The 14,794-nt window shown below is 32.7% G+C and overlaps 1 protein-coding gene across 16 annotated transcripts in view; it reads left to right on the forward strand.

Moving 5' to 3' along the window:
* Rbp6 (RNA-binding protein 6) overlaps nucleotides 1-14,794 on the forward strand; it is a 456,688-nt gene that overhangs the window by 32,724 nt on the left and 409,170 nt on the right. For all 16 annotated transcript variants that reach the window (XM_088224410.1, XM_088224415.1, XM_088224421.1 and 13 more), the window contains exon 2: nucleotides 12,535-12,576. The gene's annotated coding sequence lies outside the window, so the exon portion shown is untranslated. The remainder of the gene's footprint in view (nucleotides 1-12,534; nucleotides 12,577-14,794) is intronic.

Here is a 14,794-nt window from a genome sequence, read left to right on the forward strand (position 1 = left end):
TAGATTGTTTTATTATTTAATTTTGTTTTTTACATTTATTCTTGAATTATTTAAACTTTCTACTGAATATGCTGTATATTTTTTTAAACATAAAATTTGTATATTTTTTAGGTTCAATTTTTATTATTAATCTTAGGTATAAAGAAATTTTCGTTTAAAAAAAAAAAATATATTAAGCCAAATATGTTAGTATAATAAATTTTTGTAAAAGGCAGATTTGCCGTTTATTTAATAAAATAAATGTCTTGTTCCGAAACAGGTCAGAATTATAATACGCTTCAGTGATAAATTTTACTCATTTTTATAATATTACGATAAATAAATTTGCTTCACAAGGATTGTTTTTAAATTTAAACGTACTGTCAATAATCATTTAACTCTAAAGTTGTTTTAACTTAACCCTAAGTAATATTTACGATTTTCACTTGTTTAGAATTATGGTTTAAATTTGTGACCTATTTAATTTGTTTTATTATTATTTCGCTTTATGCCATTGTATTTTATACAATAAATACGTCAGACTTTCCCGTATTTATTTATATTCTGGGGGTTTTAATAAAATGTTAATTACGCTCTCTTTTTATTTAATCCAGAACATGCGAGCCATAAACTTTTTTAATGCCTTTTGTTTGACTTTCTCCGCCCTGTGTAGACAAGGGATCATGGAATTATTCTGGGTAGGTACTTACCGCTGTTCACATTCAGTAATAAAGTATGCGGATTTTCATACAACTAGTTTTTGTACAATAATGGAATCAGTCAAAAACACAGTTCTGAAACTATAACGAGAACAATTTAATCTTGAAAATTAAAAAAAAGTAAATTTGATATTGAAAGCGCTATTTTTTTGTTATTTATTATAATAAGTAAACATAAAACATTTTTGTTATTAAAAAACTTTTTTTTTCCTACAGACCGGTTAAGATAAGGACAAAGTTTCTAAATATATGAAATCTGGCATATAAAAATTTAATAATAATTATTGCGATTCAATCTTTATTACAAAAAATATAAGAAACCATAGTATTCTTGTAAAAGAACACTTAAGGTGACTAAAAAATATAATTTTTCAAAATTCACAAACCATTTGATAGAAAATATGCATAATTTTAATAAAGATACAGAACTTAAAGTTCTTCGTGTTGAAAATAAAATATTAAAATTAAACTGCTTGGAAATCTTATAAATTAAAAAAGGGATTTGTATTTAGAAAAAAATATTAAAAAGTCGAAGACGAGGGTGGATTGATAATGAAGCTACCTAGCGCTAGATGGCAGCACAAACACAAAATAGATTTATGTTTTCCAAATTGCAATCTGTCAAACGGCAGCTGTTAAAATGTCACCCTAATTCATCGATTAGTTTATTTGTTGTAGTCGTTTGAAATAAACAACTTTTTTATTTCTTGAAAAGTAGAAAAAAGCGAATTTCGTGCAGTGATTAAACACTATTATTTGAAAGGGAAAATGGCAAAAAAGACAAAATAAAAGCTCGATAAATATTAAAGTAAGTCTGTTCCGTCAGATTACATGGTAGAATATTGAATTGCTGAATTTAAACGCGGCCGAACAAGCGCTGCAACAATTCCATCAATAGGAAGGCCAAAAGAGGTGGTTACTGAAGAAAATATCAAGAAAATCCTCGATATAGTTATGAATGATTGCCGAATGAAGTTTCGTGAGATTGTTGAAATGATAAACATCTCATATAAACGTGAGTTCAACATTTTGCATGAACATTTGCATATGAAAAAGCTATCGGCAAAATCGGTGCCGCGTTTGCTTAGTGTAGAACAATAACGAGTTCGAGAGACCACTTCACAGCAGTGTTTGGACATGATAAAGCGTAATCCTGTTGATTTTTGGCATAGATTAATTATTATTGATAAAATTTGGGTGCACCACTATACACTTGCAACCAAAAATCAATTGAAACAATGGGTGGAAGCTGATGGAAGTGCTCGGAAGAAGGCAAAAGCAGTGAAATCGGCTGGCAGGGTTATGGCCACTGTATTTTGCACTGTATGGATGCACTCGGAATATTGCTCAAAAATTATCTTTAAAAAGGATCCACAACTGCAGGAAAGTATTATCGTGCATTATTGGATCAATTAAATGAGGCAATCAAGGAAAAACGACTACATTTAAAGAAGAAAAGAGTGCTCTTTCTTCAAGACAACGCACCGGTTCACACAGCATTAGATACGATGCTAAAATTACGTGAAATTCACTTTGAATTGGTTGATTCATCAATTTTATAGTCCAGATTTAGCTCCTAGTGACTTTTTCCTGTTTTCAAACTTGAAAAAATTGCTTGCAGGAAAAAGATTTAGCTTCAACAAAAAAGTGATTACCGAAACTAACGCGTATTTTGAGAGGTTCCCGAAATTGTATTATTCAGATGGAGTAAAAAAGTTGGAATATCGTCTTACTAAGTGTGTCGAAGTAAAAGGAGACTATGTTGAGAAACAAATGGTTTTTGAAAAAAAAAGTTTTTTTCCTACTTAGGTAGCTTCATTTTCAATCCGCCCTCGTATACTCTATTTCTTTTGGTCTACTTCTGTCTAGTTTTACAGATTGTATCCATCTTACTCCACACCTCTCATTTTTACAACAAGAACTACATGACAAAACAACTTAACTTAGCTCTATATATTTCGATGTTATTTAAATTAAACAGTGTAAAAAATTAAATAAGATAAGATTCATTGGTTAGTTAAACTTTGATAAAGAAGCTTGTAAAGCTTTGAAACTGAGCGGCAGAAAAAAAAAAGTGGTTGAAATCAAAGTTAATTTATTTATATTTTGTAAAAAAAAAAGTGTTTATTGATTCACAATAAATATTATTTTCCTCGTATGCTTATTATGTTTGAAGAATATGGACGTGTTGAATCAAATAATGATCATTCTACTTTGAATGTGAAAAGTATTTAAGGGTGAGCACAGAGGTACAGAAGTGGACAACTTTAAATACAATGGTTAAGTGAACACCCGATTCCCGGCCCAAAAAAAAAAAAAAAAATTTATTTGTATTATTTTATAACTGAAAAATGTATGTGTGGTATTGGAATAAAAAAAAAACGATATTAAAAATATTTATTTTTGTAGTTTTGTCGTATGAAGGAAACCGCTCATCGAATTGATAAACTAATAGACAAACAATCTGTTGCCATTTTCCAACTCCACAAGAACAACGATTTCAGAATTAATTTGCGTCGAATATGAGTGTTTAAAAACCTTCGATTTATATCTTGACTAACAGATAGGCGTCATAAGGATGAAATAATGGATTACAATAAAAAAGAAAAAGTTTAAATAAAAGTTTTCATCTGAACTGGCTAACAAATCTGGAATTTAGAAATTAATCCATATCGTTATTATCATTAAAATGGAAATCCAAATAGATGGGTGATATTTTTTTTCCTTTACCGTGATAACTGTTGTACACATAAGTACTGTTTCTATTTACTTTCTCGAAAAATTAATCCCTGTAAAATAGCAAAAGTACCTTTTTATAAAAATCAGTAGAATAGTGCATTATTTATTTTGCAGTCTTGGGAAATAGAAAAACTAACAGTGTGCTTTGTTTTCCAGTATGAGAAGTTTATCCTCAACAGTCTCTGATGCCCCGATAACATCGCCAGCGCCGCGACAAAACCTGCGGCAACTCTGCTTTATAACCTTGTCGGTCTAAATGCAAAAGGGTTAAAGTGGGAAAGTTCGCACATAGATACATGCAAATATGTGGCTTTGCATCGCGTTAGTTAGCTTTGATATATACCCAAAGAGGGGTCACCCCCGCGTTTGTGTGAAACCCTGGTACCTTCCTAACCATGCCTGTGTTTTATGACTATTATACTCTTGGTAACATTCCTTACCTTAAACCTCATTTTTCATTCAGTTTTACAATTTAAAAATTGTTTAACTTAATTTTTTTTTTCAATAAAAAGTGAATTTCGCTTTATTACCGATTATGAACTTTATGGTAAGATATTTTATTTTCCCGAGAGTTTTCTTCGAAGGCACTTAATATAAGACTCTACTTTGTAATTTAAAGATTCAATTGTATGAAAAGAAAATCTGCGGGGTGGCAAAATCATTAAAAGATAATATAAAAGTTTCCCTAGACGGATGCATCTAGATAAACCAGCGTCCAACCACTTATCTTCTCAGCACTCGCGATTGCTTCAAATAACCATAATGAGATATTTCTTTCGAGCGATTAATTTAAAGTAAAACTTTACAGTTTTCAGCTTAGGTAAGCACTTATTTTGCCAGAATGCGGGCACTGATGGGCCAATTTAGCTTCTATGCCCTACGTATTAAGGAAACTTATACCTCGCTGTATAAAACTATCCACTGGCGCTTTTTCGAGCATCTGAAACACCCTGTGCTCCTAGCTTACTTCAAATAATTTAACTTAATAGACTGGCGATTTATCCAATATGCGAACTTACTTTATTCGGTAATTTTGGCGGAAATGGGAGTTCCGTTACCAAAACTTCAAATCGTATCGAAATTAGTACATTCTACAACTTCCTTAAATGAATTTACTCTAAGCGTTTAAAATGGATATATACTTAAGATAATAATTGATTTTATGTTAATTAGCCTTAAAAGGTTATCCATTCCTTCTGAACTTCAATAAGGCTAGATGATTACCATAACAATATACTCTCGATTCAACTCCTACCGAAAATCAGTGGACTAACAAAGGGAATGATTGAGTTTTGATAAAGTTCCCAATCTGTTGTGAAGCTACTCCTTTTGCAAAGTAACAACACTCCTCACATCTTCTACGTTCTATGAGCTCCCCATAAAGAAATAATGATCGCCCGTCTCCACCGCGCTAAACCGAAAATCGCCGGCCAAATTATTTTATAGCCATCCACTTCGTACCTCCTCGAAAGCTTGACTCCCTGGTTGCTATACCGGCAATCTGCCTTTATCAGGAGAGAATATAGCGGAGAACGTAACTCTTTGTTTCGCTTGTTCGTTTATTATTATAAGGGAGCGTCTAACTAACGCTCTTTTACCTAACGCCTCTGGTTGGCAATGTATTCAACTTACGGGGAGTCGCTGAATTTAGGACCATGTGGTGAGAGGAACCTCAAATTATTATAAAATGTATATGGAACAAAATTGCTTTTCATCATCATGAGTACCCGTTGCCTTTAAATTTAAACGATAGTATAAAAACACCCTTATCCTCTTTTTAATATGGAGTCCTTTTTGTTGGCGCTTTCGTAGACTTATTATATGTACGTACACATTAAAATATATTGAGATAAAATCAAAAGCATATTTTGTTATATTTTCCATTATAAAATTTTACCTTATTAATCTCGTTCAAATTTCAAAGACTTTTCCTGCAGTATTTTTAAATCTATTAGAAACTTCTTAAAACTGTATTCGTGAACAACAACAAGAAATCCTGTGAGATACAAAATGTGTCTCGCTCTCTCGTGAATCTCGCAACAAAATCTTTTCAATTGAGAGACTCTTACGGGTATCTCGAGAGTCGGCGACAGCGAAAAATGTCAACTATACAATGGCAGGGGAAAACTTGTCTTGTGTGTTCTGTACATTGAGCAGAATTTCCCGTGATTCGAGGGAATATTTTGCACCGGGAAGGATATAAAAATAAGAGCTTTCTCGACCAACTCATTGATACACCTACATATTTTTTTTATTTAAGTGTTTTTAGGTGTTCGTGTAATGTCAGTGTAAACTTTATTATTTTTACATTTTCTTACGATAAGCATGATGCCTGCGCTGTTTGACTTTTTAAAATTATGTTAGGTACCATAAAAACCACCAAGATTCTATTCATATTCATGTTCTAATGAGGTAAAAAGCAAAGTGTGTGAAATCATTTACATAATTTGTAAATTTAATAATTAACTAATAATAAAAAAAGTTTAATTATTGACATAAATTATCATATATAGTTATTTATTTGTAAATAATCTACAAAAAATAGCAGATTAAATAATTTAAATAACCAATAGTAAAACAATCGACATTGATATTTTATAATGTGAAATAATTCAATTAACTGATTAGTAAAAAAAAATACATTAGTGAAGGAAAAATATTAAAATTAAATACCTACAATAAAAATGGAAGGAAAAAATGTTTTGCGAATTTTATAAAGCAGGAACTAACTAACAAGCGTAAATGAAATTGGCGTAGTGAAGGGAAACACCAATAGATACTCACAAAATTATATATTTATGTAAAAAAACACTACCGTTGGTACTTTACTTAATATACACGAATGATGCCGTGTAAAACGAACGTTTTGGTTGGTTGGAAGATATGATTTTAAACCAAAAAAGCATGCCAGTATTATACTATACAACAAATGTTTAAATAAATAAATAATTGAGACTTTACCCTTTTCATCTTTGCGGATGACAAGGGTCAGATTAATGTATTTTTTTACTGGGATAAAATTATTTTCTGATTTTTCACAATCAAACACGAAACAGTGAATTTATAAACTCGTTATCAGCACAATGCAATGAAAACAGCAGTTAAACCTTCTCTTCCGAATTAACAATAAAGTATAAATAACGGCACATGACAGTGGGTGGTAGAAAGGAGTGCGAGGTGTGTGCTACAGGGCGGCAGAATAGAGAGGAGGTATACGGTATATTGTAGGTACGGTACTGTACACGCGGCCAGGCGGCATATCGCCTAGACCGCAACAACTCTAAGCGGATTTGCCATCGGCCAGTACCGAACGCGGGCCCGTCGACTTTTTGTCAGAATGAATCTCGCTTTATGCGAAAGGGCTTGTCTCCCGATTTAAGCCCACCATTTTATTAACTCGATGCTTTTTTATTTCCTCTGTCCCCGGCGCATTTCGAGTTTTTTTCCAGCCGCGGATGAGCCAGTGATTGTGTGAATTTATATCCTTGCATTAACGGGCGGTGGTTTTGGACAACGCGAAATTAAATGAACGAGAAAATGTGCTCAACGTTTTGTGATCTCCGACGCTTAAAAATAATGAAACGATTCAATTCAAAGGGTGGATCAGCACCCCGCCACAGCTTATTTTATGTAATGGGAGACTGGACAAGCCAAATATCAGCTTTGCGCTATGTACGTGTATGTAGTTTCTGTATACAAAAAACCTAGAAACAGAGTGCCTCCATAGAAACGTTAACTTATCAAAAAGTCATTATTTCAAACAAAAGCAACATACGCGCACACATCTATGGAAAATTAAGAATTTTCGTTAAAAGTTAATAAAATTATGAGATTTTAAGTGGCCAAATTTTACGTATCTTAGGCTTATTTCAGGTATATATTTTTTCAAAAAGAAGTATTACCTTTCTTATAAATAACCCAAATATTAAAATTTTGGTGGCCATTTTCAACGAGTCGTAAATAACTCACTATTAGAAAATGCAAATCAAGGGTTCGAACCTCGGACATCTGATCTGTGAGTTCGCAACACTAACCATGGGACCACAAACCGATTTTTATAATAAAATAAAACTGTATCACGGAACATTACAAATATGAACTTAAATAATTAACGTGAATCGTATGATCGTTTTACATCAATAAAAGTTACAAAATACTACATCACATAACTATTAGACTCGTAATATGCACCTGAAAAGTATTTTGGTTGTAAAATACAAAGATATAAATTATAAACTATTCTACTTTTGGTAGATTAAAGCAATGTATCAAAATGTTTTCTCGATTCCCGAAGTTACACTTGATAAAATAGCCATAAAATTTCCGAATGTTAAATTATATCGCTCTACCACAGGCACAGAAGCCAATCTGTAGGTTCATACTATCCTCAGTTTACAGAAACAGCGTGGGTTAGCGTGCCTTGTCTAACTGGCAATAAATAAGCATTATACTTTGTTAATTCAATGAAAGCGACCGTTTTTCGGTGGCCGCTTCCTAGATTGCTGACCACTATGCTATATTTTATACTACTACCTACCTACACTCCGAATCTACATAGTTTTCAAACCGATTTTAGTTAAATACGACGTTGATTTATTTAGCTGTTACATGTGACTTAACATTCTGTTACGGATACTCCGTCACGAAAAACACAATATTACATATAAAAACATAACGAAGATTGAACACAGGTTTATTTAATTTGCATCATTCCTCCCGAAACGGGTTTATCCTTCATTTCAAGTTGTTTTTTTAAAAGTGGCTATTGAAATGGGAATCGACGTATGATTTTATTTTTTATTCATAGTTCCTCGGCACCTTTTTCGGAAGACGAAAAAAGAATTTCCTTTTATTCGGAGATGCTTTACTTTTGCTTGCGTTGATATGCCAGTTTGCAAATAAAGTGTTCTAAATCTCCTATTTCATATCATAAATAAAAAATAAAAGCTAAACTAATGTTCTTCGATTGATAAAACTCCTAAGTTTACAGTATCGGGGTTAGAAAAATAAAAGTGGGAAATCTTGCAGAAGGTGACCGGATTTCAGTACCTTTTTTCACCCAATAAAACTTTTCTGCCGTCTGGGGAAGGGTTGGTAGTCGGTACTCAGTCGGTTGTCGGTATCAAGATAGGGTTTCACTTACGTTTCCACTTACAACTATTTCCAAAAGAGTGTCTCATTCCTATACAAGATTTAAAAGAAACAAATTAAACTGCTTATTATGCTAAGGAAACCTTGTATTCAATACAAATTCCGACATTTTATTTCTTGAAGTCTTAGATAGAAACACGTATTTTTAACCTTTAAACAAACCTTTTTTTTAAAGCAGATATTTTAAAGTAAAATAGAACAGAACTGTAAAGACCGTTATTTTCAATCGAAATAAATGTATTGTATAATGTATGCATAGTAAGTTGGGGATTTTTTTACCGATAGATACGAATTTCCTCATGAGAATTACTGAAAAACATCGATAGTGCGTTAAAATTCGTACTTTTTTATTCTTCACATAAAGACAATTTATTGCCTCTGGATATATGCGAATAGGGTAAATACGTTTTAAATGGTCTGTGTTATGTTGTGATGCTGACTCCGAGGGAGGACTTACGGAGACATGGGTTTGACAATGCTTTTCCATACAAGATTTATATTTTTTGTTTATGTTTGAGGTTTGTAAGTGAGCTTGAGTAAGGGTAAAGAACATTTAGACTGAAATGCGACAGCTCAATTACAAATGTAAACAAAGATGTATAATTTCTTCACAGGCTTTATCCAATAAAGCATTTAAAAATTAAGCGGTCAGTGTGGCGAAGTTAATGGCGGGACAAAATTTATTAACATTTAAATAGAGTCGTTGTTGGAAGAATGGGTTTTTTACCGCTAAAATAACTTTTGCAATGTTTTTACTCTTGAAACTGTTTACTATCGATACGCTTTTTTGTCATGTGTGCGGTGAGAATCGCAAGAACATTTTCGCTGCCTGGAACCATTGAGGAAATTTTATCCTTCGACTAATGTGCTTACATAAGACGCGTTACCCACTTGAGGGGGAGAACCCGTCGATGGAAATCAAACCCCAACCAACTAGAGCTGTATAAATCATTTTTTTACCACAGAATAACGATAACTAAAACATTACAAATCACAGATCCTGCTCTTTATGTTTTCCTTCTGTAAATATAAATATGTTTCGTCAACAAACCACATCAAACAAAAAGCTTTTTTTTGCAAATATTTTACACGGTCAATAACGTTATCCTTTTACTAGAAGAATAAGTCCAACCTTATTAAAATTGTGTAAATAAAAAACATTAAAATATTAATGTCAGTCGGTATCCACAGAATTATTTATTTTAAACATCGGTAAATTTTAAGGCACGTACGTAGATTTATTTACCGATTTCTTCAAATGGCGTACATTTTTAAATATTATTTTTTCGGGAGTAGTTACGTACATCCTTGATAAAAATTAACTAAAATAATATTTGTTCATTATAATTCTTTTCAATTTTTGTATTTCAAAAGCTCGGTGTATATATAAATTGCTAGAAAATTTAGATTGCTCTTATTTTTCGTCATCAATTTTCGGTTTTGCCAGTGTGGCACTATTTAAAATAAAATAGCGGCACATCCGCAGGTCACAATACGAATGGAAAACGAAGCATTTTTGTGCGCGTAATAGGATTTTACTAAAACAAAAGGATTTTGCAGCTAGAGCAAAATTTTAGGGAGGCGCCCTACCGTCCACTTTTTCCCGGCCAGGATTTGCCTAGATACGTTTTTCTTCGTGAGATAAATCAAAAGAACGCACCCTTCGCGTTAATTTACGATGGTAGAAATGAAATGGAGAATGTGCGTTACGTTACCTTGACGTAGTAAACTGCTCTCTCCCGTACTATAGTTCTCTCTTTTCTACTAGTGAAGATCTGTTGAATTGTCAAGTTGAAAGGTACGGAGTGTGGGCGGCAAAGGGCGGGGGCAGAGAAGGGGGGATACCGTTGAAAGAAAGGTCCACTCCTTGAAAACCTCTTTTGACTAATGGAACATTAATGGCAGTATAAACGCATGCTCCTGAAATATGAGTTCGCTGGAATATTTCTAAGTTGTTTTCAAGCATTGTAAAAAATATATTCTTGCGTATAAATCTTAATACGATACTTGTATGTGTATGTATGTCGTTGTTATAAAGTAAAAATTCAATCACGCTAGACGTGGTTTTTTGTTGTACATATTATTAAAATGAGGATGTTTAGTGCAACGGGAAATTGGAAATAAAAAAAGGTTTTCTTACGTGCGGTAAAAATTGGAGGATTTAATTGTATGGTGAATTTTCTCGAAAATGTGTGAAAAAACTTCTAAAAATCAACTTCGTCTAAAGTTCTTCCAAATCAACCAATAGTAGAGTTTTGTGGTGCATTGTATTTCCGGTTTTTGGGAAGCAGATCTCACCGACGAGAACTTGTAATAACTACTAACGGGTGCATAGGGCACTGCATTAGTTCACCAAACGCAGAGTATCTTGTTCATTTTTGTTACCTTAAAGAGTGATGATCAGTCTTACGCTTCAGGCTCCAGTCCAGGGACCATGAAATATTCTAGTGAAAAAACACCTTTTTAAATAAATATTTCATATCAACCATGTCGGGAATTGAACCCAAGACCTTTTGCATGGTAAACAATTTTGCTAACCACTAAACTACGAGGCCGACGTTGATAATACGATACATAAAAGTATTTTAAAAAGTCTTGGCTCAGCTTGATAGTCCACCAAAAAATGTTCCTTTTTAAAAACCACTGAATTTTCCTGTTAACCTTTCAAATATTGCATATTTTTTATATAAATTATTTTACTCGAAATATTGATATGAAATAATATTTATTTTTCATGATGAAAAAAAAATCAATAACACTTGACATTGTATGATGATACATAGAAATAGACAAAAATTTAAATTCATACACTTTATAGCACTGCATTTTTGCTATTATTTGATAATGTTCATGCTTTCACTTTCCATTATGTTGTATTCCAACTCAACACAGGGATCGTTAGCTCATAGAGTTAGGGTAGTATGTATGTATTTGTATGAATAAATAAATAAAATAAATCTTTAAAAAAATATTTTTTAAGGAATCAACAGCAATACTGTTTTTAAAATATATTAAAATGGTCGATCTCAAAATTAGCCCCAACATTATATGTGTGTGTGTACAATGTGAAGGTGCATGTGTACCTAACTAAAAACTTGTCGAAACAACTTTATTAAAAATGACAGACGAAATAATTGAAGGAATATAGATGTTCAAGATTGGCAATATTGGTAAAGTGTGTAAAGTGGCCACTTAAACCACCCAATAACAGGTTATAATCCTTGTAGATACCTAGACTTCTATATTACCTTCTTTAAAATGTTTTTCATATCTGTTGTAATATGTTAAGTTACAGTAGGGCAAATTTAATAGGTTACATTTGACACTTCATTAAAATTCAACAACATAAACTTGTGAGAGCGGTAATAAAATTTGATTTATTTTTTCGAATTTAGAACTGCACAAGTGCTTAATTTTTTTCAATAATATTTATTGTAATAATGACAAAAGAAGGTAATTTTACGATTTACTTTCACTTATAAACCATTCTAAACATAATAAACTTTTTCTGTTCTAAACGTCATTACAATGTTGCATCAGTGAACCTTTTTTCTATTTAAACACTAGGGATGTTACCCAGGAAAATCGAATGTTGATAATTTTGTTAAATCATGTACTTATCTTATTTTGTTCCTTGAATTTAAGATCGAAAATAATAATGAGACAGGGATTCGACTTATGATTTTTTAAATAAAATTACAGTATCTATAAGTACTTTTTCATAGTAACTGAATTCAATTCACATATATTATGTTTGAAGTCCAAATCGATTCATTCACTTTAATCGATGTTTTTAAGCAGGTCACCTCATTATGAAGCTAAAACCGACAAATGTCAAATGTGACCTTTTAAATGGGCCCTTCTATAGTAATATTTATCTTATGTACTCGTATGTTGTTCGTAACAAATGTGTGATTTTAATGTGCTTTATTTTTATTGTTTTCAGATTGACCCAAAAGTCGCCTTTCCTAGGAGAGCACATCCAAAGGTGAGTTTAATAGAACATTACATTATGGAATATAACATAACATTTACCTTAACAATTTCCCCGAAACTACATTTGAAATTTAAAACACCCCGATCCATATTTATGACGCATTAAGGTGTTGCGGGCACATTTACACACAGACGTTGGAGTGATATGGAGCGGGTCTGGGGTATAAAATTATCCGAATGTAGATTTGGACTGTTGAATGCCCCGAGGTACTCCGGCCCATCCAGTTAGCGGGCTCGAGAGCTCTCTCGCTCTCTACGTGGCGCCTCTGCGAATATATGACCCGCGTAGACTCGCGAATAATCATATGGAGGTTGGTGGTCGGAACGACCAGAGACGGGTTCTACCAAAGAACAAAATTTCAGCGCACCACAAATTATTTTCAAAACACATAATGGTTATTTTTTTAAGTTACCTGTACTGTTTAACAAGGCTAGAGTTTTTTTTTCCCTCTAAATGATTCAAATAGTGTTTGGATCATTTTTCTCCTTTTCAAAATTACTCTTTTCCACTACGATTTTCTCAATGTTATGATTCATTATTATCATTTTTTATTTGACACACTTATGCAGTCCATTTTAACGATGGTAAATTCAATTTCTTATAAAAGGTACAGGCACTAATAAAATAAAATACCACTAAATAAAATAAAAGCTAGGACAAAAAAAAAAAAATTACTACCTCAAGACAAGATCTTAGTGAATTTTTAAAACTATAAAGACTTACACCAAAAAAGTCCAGATCTTTTCTCGAGTTTACAATACGAGACAATCGGGACATTGGTGCATGCAAGCTATGGTTTGTGCTGTGTTGATAGAGGAATAGTACATTATTATATCGCAACCGGCGGATCGGAACATTGAATGCCACCTGTTCCAGTAACGATGGTACATTAATTAAGTCATTCAGCAAATTAAATATAAATATGGAGTCAATGTTATTTCTACGTTTTTGTAGACTTGAGATTTTTAATATTGATTCCATTTCTCCGTAAGTGTAGTCTCCCCTCTCGAGGCCAATCATCCATGCTACTTTTCTTAGCAAATAATGTTGCACCAATTCCATATGATTTATCTGGCCTACATAGAAGGGAGATCAGATCATGGATGCATATTTTTAAGATAAATAAATGCGAACGAAGCAAAGGTGTACGTCAGGATCGAGACAAGTGGCGGTTCGTCATCTTTGCCTACCCTTGCGGAGAAATGACGTGACGGCAGCAGGAGTATTTTTTTGCAATTTTCGCTTAATTTTTTACATTTAAAGTCACCGTGCGTCAACCTATCATCCGCCTTATCACCTATAACTTTGTTTTTTTTCAAAATGGACGCGTTTTCGATTGGCAAATCAGTTAGTGAATGATGACGAAATTCATACATGTTATTCAATAATATAATATTTTGAGCTTATCCTAATAATTGAAGGGAAAAATGAATATCACCCCCCTGGGCATTTACAAGGCATATGACCTATCATTCGCTAATTAAGGTGGCCACTTTACCAACTGTATAGCATTCACCATTTGGCCTATGTTTGACCATCCATATTTATTCAATACTTCCATTTGTTGATTTTTGTGTAGTTTCAGCTCTTTATCTAAATGAATCTCACCGACACTAACCATTTACAGGACACCAAGAACAAAGTGGTACATAATTATCTCACCAGAATTTCGGTATTTATTTTCTAATATTTCGTATTGATAATAAGTCTTACGTTACAAGAGCATTGTACTTACGTACACTGGTAGATTAGTTCCACCTTGTTTTTTCAAATACTACAGGTTCATTTTATTTAAAATAACATCTTATATTAAATTTTCAAGACGTTAATCAACACAAAATATTTGCTCTATAAAAGGGTCAGTGAAGGTTTCAACTCTTTTACTTCACAATTGTCAATAAATAGAATAATTGAACATCCCTGTTTCTTCGAATCTTCCATGTGTTAATTTTTGTGGTTCTCAACAACCCAAATGAATCTCACCCCCATCAATAAAAGTTTTAGCTATTTTACTTCACAATAGTCAAAAGATGAAATAGTTGAGGAAATCAGGATGTTCAAGCAGACACAGAATGGTGAATGTTGCACATTGTATAAAACGGCCACTTAAACCAGCCAAATACAGGTCATACGCTCTGTAAATGCCTAGAATTCCAAATTCCCTTCTTAAAAATGTTTTCCCTCTCTGTTGAAATAAATTTCAGTAGAA

This window comes from Micrasema longulum, unplaced genomic scaffold (assembly GCF_059751315.1).
Source record: "Micrasema longulum isolate JH-2025_06_02 unplaced genomic scaffold, ASM5975131v1 h1tg000283l, whole genome shotgun sequence".
Lineage (NCBI taxonomy): Eukaryota > Metazoa > Arthropoda > Insecta > Trichoptera > Brachycentridae > Micrasema > Micrasema longulum.